The sequence below is a fragment of the Narcine bancroftii genome, chromosome 4, assembly GCF_036971445.1.
Source record: "Narcine bancroftii isolate sNarBan1 chromosome 4, sNarBan1.hap1, whole genome shotgun sequence".
In the NCBI taxonomy this organism is placed as follows: Eukaryota; Metazoa; Chordata; class Chondrichthyes; order Torpediniformes; family Narcinidae; genus Narcine; species Narcine bancroftii.
This window is the reverse complement of record NC_091472.1, coordinates 47316882-47322977: the sequence shown is the minus strand read 5'-3', so window position 1 is coordinate 47322977 and position 6096 is coordinate 47316882. Positions and strand designations below refer to the sequence as shown.

General features: G+C 37.8%; 1 long non-coding RNA gene across 2 annotated transcripts; it reads left to right on the top strand.

Moving 5' to 3' along the window:
• On the top strand, nt 1-4605 carry LOC138759833 (uncharacterized). Of its 2 annotated transcripts, none has more exons than XR_011355131.1 (3): nt 1-126; nt 533-732; nt 3155-4605. It is a non-coding gene; the product is annotated as an uncharacterized lncRNA (long non-coding RNA). The 2 variants fall into 2 exon arrangements; XR_011355130.1 differs by lacking the exon at nt 3155-4605 and adding an exon at nt 905-3127.
• Nucleotides 4606-6096: the final 1491 nt, after the last annotated feature.

Below are 6096 nucleotides of genomic sequence, written 5' to 3'. Positions count from 1 at the left end.
GTCAATGAGTACAAGTAGCTTGCCACCCAAAAGCAGGCTCCAGCCCAACTCTAGTCAAAACAATGCATGGTTGAAGAAATTTCTACTTATCCAATGCTGCATGGAAAAGAAATGGACAATTTAAAGGTAACAGAATGGTTGAGAGGTGATTCTGAGGAAGAGCAAGAGCTGGCTATCATTAGTCTGCAAGAGGAATTGTTTCTGTGTTTCAGATAATTTTGAAACGGGATGTGTGCGCATGTATGGGTGGGTGTGTGTTTGTGTGAGAGTGTGTGTGCGTATGGATGGGTGTGAATGTGTGGGTGAGTGCATGGGTAGGTGCGTGCATGTGTGTATGGGTAGGAATGTGTGTGGGTGCGTGCATGGTGTGTGTGCGCGTGTGTGTGTATGCGCGCATGCACAATAGGGTGGGAGCAAGGACATTTCCTTGAAATATAGAAAATATGGAGATAATCCTTTATGTTGATATCTTAGAGATGACCATTCAACAGAAAACTGATTAATGATTTCAATAATATTACCTCAAATGCAGGGCAGCAAAGCCATTTGGCTCATGACGTTTCACCTGGATGAAGCCACCAGCAGCAATATTCTCAACTTATAACCCTTTTCAACATAGCAACATGGATGTGAAGAATGCTATTCTCGTTTCCCCTCCAACTGGATGAGTGTAACTCATAAAGATAATCTTGACAACCCCCTCCTGCCACATTACCTTCCTTTTAAAAAGGGGTAAGAACTGCAATATTATGTCTTTAGATACCTAACTTTTGAACAAACCTTATACTGGTGTTTCATCAAAGTCCAGCATTCTCATTTATGAGAATAGAAACACAGAATGTCGGGACCATTTAAAGGTTGTCTGACCTGCTGAATTTCTCTAGTGTTTTCTGCTTTATTTCAGATTCCCACATCTGCAAATATTGTTTTCCTTATGATGCCATTAGAGGATCTTCATCAGCATGGAGTCTAAGGCTGGTTAGAGAAAAGGTCCATCTCCTCAGAGCAATATAGAAGCGCACAAAAATGAAACATCATCCACAATATTTGAATCATTTTAAATGTTTATGGCTTGTAATTATAGCCATGTAACTCAATTTCTTTCCATGTCACACTAGGGTATTATGGTAATTTACATTCTTGCCAGTGGGCCATCTGTTCCGTTCCAGTTTTTAAAATCACAGGCTGGATTTTCTATGGCAATTTTCCATTTGAGAAAAAAAATCTTAGACGTCAACAGAAATACTGCAAGACCATCTAAACACATTCCCCGAACTACAGTTGGTATAGACAATAGTATAGAACTGGAAAAGTGGGTCTGAATCAAACTTTCTACAATGTACATTACTATTTATCTCCACAATTTTGTGTACACTTCCAATCTATAAAAATAATTCTGTTTTCAAAATGTTTGCTTGTAAATGCCAATGTCAACCACCCTCCCAACTCCCAAAAATTTCATAGTGTCAATTTGTCACAGGGCTGTTACAGTTACTAGCTGTTATGTTGCTCAGTGAAGTAGATTTCCAAGGTTCTGTCTCAGTTTTGTGCATTAAACAGACCTTAATTTATATAATCACAAGAAACAACCTCACAGCAATTGACATGTTCAAAACAATCTTGTTCAAGATGCACATTTTATATGCTGATACATCTTTATAATAAAACCACAAATGCTAAAACATGACATTGAATAAAATCTAACAAACTTTAGTCATCAGTGTTTATTGATGAGTCAAATATTTTGGTTTCTATCAATTACTGAAATGATAATATTTAAAATATTCACTAAAACATAACACTGGAGAACACATTTTTTTTTCAAAAGGTTGACTTCCTGAAAAAAAATAGGGATTATGATAGACAACTTCAAGCTGAACACAAAGATAATTTCAGATCTACTGGATCATGTAAGAAGTTGGAGAAGCGTTAAATTTACTTTTATTGAATTGAGCATGTTTAATCACATAATGATTTTCGTTTGTACTCAGCATCTGATCCCTCTCATATCAGTGCCAAAACAGTAGTGATTTTCATGATCAGCAGCCTAAAATCCATAAGATCCACACAAAAATGTTCAGGAAGCAAAATCTTCATTGTCCAGTGCAATTAAGAGTATCTATCAAACTGTCCTTGATATCTTTTAATGTTGCAACTTTTCACAAAAATCTGTGATTCAGGTAGAAATAAATTCAGATTTCAGATTTATTGCCAGATTATATACATGACATACAACCCTGAGATTCTTTTACCTGCGGGCAAAGCAGAATTTTGGTAGCACAAAAATATATTTTTAAAAATTTAGACATACAACACAGTAATGACCATTTCAGCCCATGAGTCTGTGCTGCCCAAGTTACACTCAATTATCCTACACCCTCAATATGTTTCAAATGGTAGGAGGAAACCAAGCCCTGGGAAAAACCCACACAGAAACGGGGAGAATGTACAAACTCCTTACAGACAGAGTGGGATTCGAACCCCGGTCCCAGTCGCTGGCGCTGTAAAGGTGTTGCGTTAGAAAAATGTACACAACATACACATGTAAACAAATAAAGAAATATAAACAAACTGATTATGCAGTACAGAGAGAGAGAGAAAAAAATCAATAAAGCACCAAAGCAAGAGTACTTAAACAAGATCCTGATGGAGTTTATTGTTGAGGAATCTGATGGTGAAGGGGTAGCAGTTGCTCCTGAACCTGATGATGAGAGTCTTGTGGTACCTAGACCTCTTACCTGATGGCAGCAGCAAGATCAGAGCGTGTGCTGGTGGTGTAGATCCTTGATGGTTGTTGCTGCTCTCCAACAGCAGCGTTCCCTGTAGATTTTCTCGATGATGGGGAAGGTCTTGCCTGTGATATCCTGGGCTGTGTCCACTATTTTTTTGAGGGTTCCATATTCAGGGGTAGTGGTGTCGCCACACGCGACCATGATGCAGACGTTCAGCACATTTTCCACTACATAAATCTGTAGAAATTTTCCAGGGTATCCAATGTCATACCAAACCTCCGCAAACTCCTGAGGAAGCAAATGGAATATTCATTTTATAAGAATTTACAAGCACATATAAATGAATTTCCCACAGTGAAATTCACTGCAATTCTGATATATTGATGACTTTCATTATCTTATATGGCCTTCTATTCTTAAAGAATTTCCCAGATCACTGTTAACAGCTTGATGAGAGTTCGCTTGTCATCATTGAAGCGCCTTCATCCCTAACATCGAAGTACTTGAGATGGCAGAGGCTGACAGCATCGAGTCCATGCTGCTGAAGATCCAGCTGCGTTGGGTGGGTCACATCTCCAGAATGGAGGACCATCGCCTTCCCAAGATCGTGTTATATGGCGAGCTCTCCACTGGCCACCATGACAGAGGTGCACCAAAGAAGAGGTACAAGGACTGCCTAAAGAAATCTCTTGGTGCCTGCCACATTGACCACCGCCAGTGGGCTGATATTGCCTCAAGCCGTGCATCTTGGTGCCTCACAGTTCAGCGGGCAGCAACCTCCTTTGAAGAAGACCGCAGAGCCCACCTCACTGACAAAAGACAAAGGAGGAAAAACCCAACACCCAACCCCAACCAACCAATTTTCCCCTGCAACCGCTGCAACCGTGTCTGCCTGTCCCGCATCGGACTTGTCAGCCACAAACGAGCCTGCAGCTGACGTGGACATTTACCCCCTCTATAAATCTTCGTCCGCGAAGCCAAGCCAAAGAAAAGGAACTGAAAAAAAAAGATTTAACCAATTAAAATGTTTTTTTTTTGCTGGAAAAGTTCCTCATACAATTTCACACTTGCAAATTTCATTGAAGATACTTGGAAGCATCAATTATTGTTTTCTTCAGAGTGACTTATCAGACTTCATTGACATTGAATTCCTGAAAATTTGAGCCTCAATACTGATGTGGCTCAGGTTCAGAACCTATGTCCATTTGACACTAAACCCAGTAGAAGTTAAATAGAATCTTAGGAGGTGACAATGCAAAGCATACAAGGATTTATTCTCAGTGTGCAAGTAGGATTAGTGTAACTGGGAAAAAAGTAGTGGGCTGAAGGGCTTATTTCTGTGCTGTACCACTTTGACTCCATGTGACCTTCAACCTTCACCTTCAGCTAACTTGCTGTTAGTAATGACAAACTAAAACTTAACCTAAGAAACAAGTGGGCTATTGTTGTCCTGACTGGGTTCTATCCACATTGGCCATCCTGCCACAACTTTCATGAAGGTCCACATTAGCACAGATGAGTTATTTCCATTACCCCACCTTCAGGGCACTTTAGATGTGATTAGCTAATTAGTATGGAATTATTGTCAGCTCTGTTTTGCAGCTTCCTGTTCACAGAGAATCAGTTTCAGAGAGCCAAAACTAATTTCACATAGAATTCCTAACAGCTGTCAGAGTGAAGAAACTTTCATTCCATCTGTTTGGCTGGATTGAAACTGACGAGCTATAATTGAAAGAATAATATTCCAACTCACTGAATGGCCATTTATACTATTGATCTCTGAAGGGGATATGCATGCATTAGAATTTTGTTTTACTCATGAACTCTTCTTTATATTTCCTGTTTCTTGAAAATTGCATTGAAATGTGTATTTAGCTGCTTTATACGTTGATAAAAATGGCTACTATTTTGCCAAGAGTTAAAGTAGTTAAATATAAAATTGAAAATGTAAGTTTTGAATAGAGTTTGTACATTTAATAAAAGTTTCTAAATAGAATTGTATTGCATATTTTATGAATTACTTCTGAGAAGCACTTAAAAGCAACAGAGATAGAATGTAAGGGGAAAAATGGCATATTGAGGAATTTTGACAACAGAAAGACATTTTGCAATGAGCATGGAAATTATTTTGTTAATATTGATCATTTATTTTGACTTTATTTCACTTTCAAAATGCCTGCTTCTGTTTTGTTTTTGCAATGTGCCATAATATGGTTTATTAATTATGGTAAATTAGCACCTTTCACTGGAATACTGAGAGTTATTTCCTTAGCCATTTTCTTGCATCTTAGAAAATGGCAACTTGTGCCCAATCACTTCAGATTTGTAAGTGAGTAAACTGAATTTTAATCAAACTTAATTTAGTTCATTTTCATTTCAAATCATGGCCTTCTTGATGAAAATACTTTTTTCTCTCTCACTCATCTCTCTTCTCAGCTTTGCTTTTAATTAATCTGCTAAAGGAATTTGGTCCATCCTCTTTATTCTATCTAGGCCCCTCATAATTTTATATTCTTCCTTTTCAGTAGTATTCTCAAAAGCAATATTGCATAATAAAGTGAAGCTTATTTGAAATCTTGCATCTGAAAAGTGTAGAATTGACTTTGCACATCAAGTCTATCTCTGTCAGTAATAGCAGGGCTATGATTAACTTCAAAAAACTAAACATCATAAGTTGCAGTCATATTCAGAGAGTAATGATGACAAATTTAGGCAGGTTCTTCATTACAGTTGCAAATTCAGGGCCTATGTGTGAATGTTGTTTGTTGCTCTTCAATTTATGAGACTGCAAATCCTTCTTTTATGCTTGTGCAGCACTTAAGTCATTGCAAAATATTTTTGAAAATTTCTTCCAGTGCAACGTTTTAGAATTCTATTCAAAGGGGAAAAAAAAATTCAGCATATGAAAGAGACCTCCTCAAGCAGAAACAATGCAAAATAATACTTTCTAAAGGTAGAAGCAAAAATAGGTGGCTTTGTTATATTTACATTATATTTAAGCTGCCATAAAGGTGAATGAAGTCGAAGGCATTTTACCTTCTTTCACAGGAATGGGCACTACTAGTTCTTCTGCAATTCATTGTTATTCTCAGTCACTCCAGTTGAGACTCAAATGAGCCAGAGCAAATAAGATATCAAAATTCTTTCCCTGAAGCACATTAGTGAACCAAAAGGGTTTTGTTATAGCAATTGGTTGGTTCATGTTTGTCATAACAGAAACGTTTTTTTCTTGCACTTCAGAATTTTGAATTAAATGAATAGAAATTCCCCAGTTGCCACGGTTGGATTTGAACTCATGTTTCGAGATCAATAGTCCACTATTCTGGCTGCTAGTCCAGTTCCCAATCCACTGACCCTCATTATT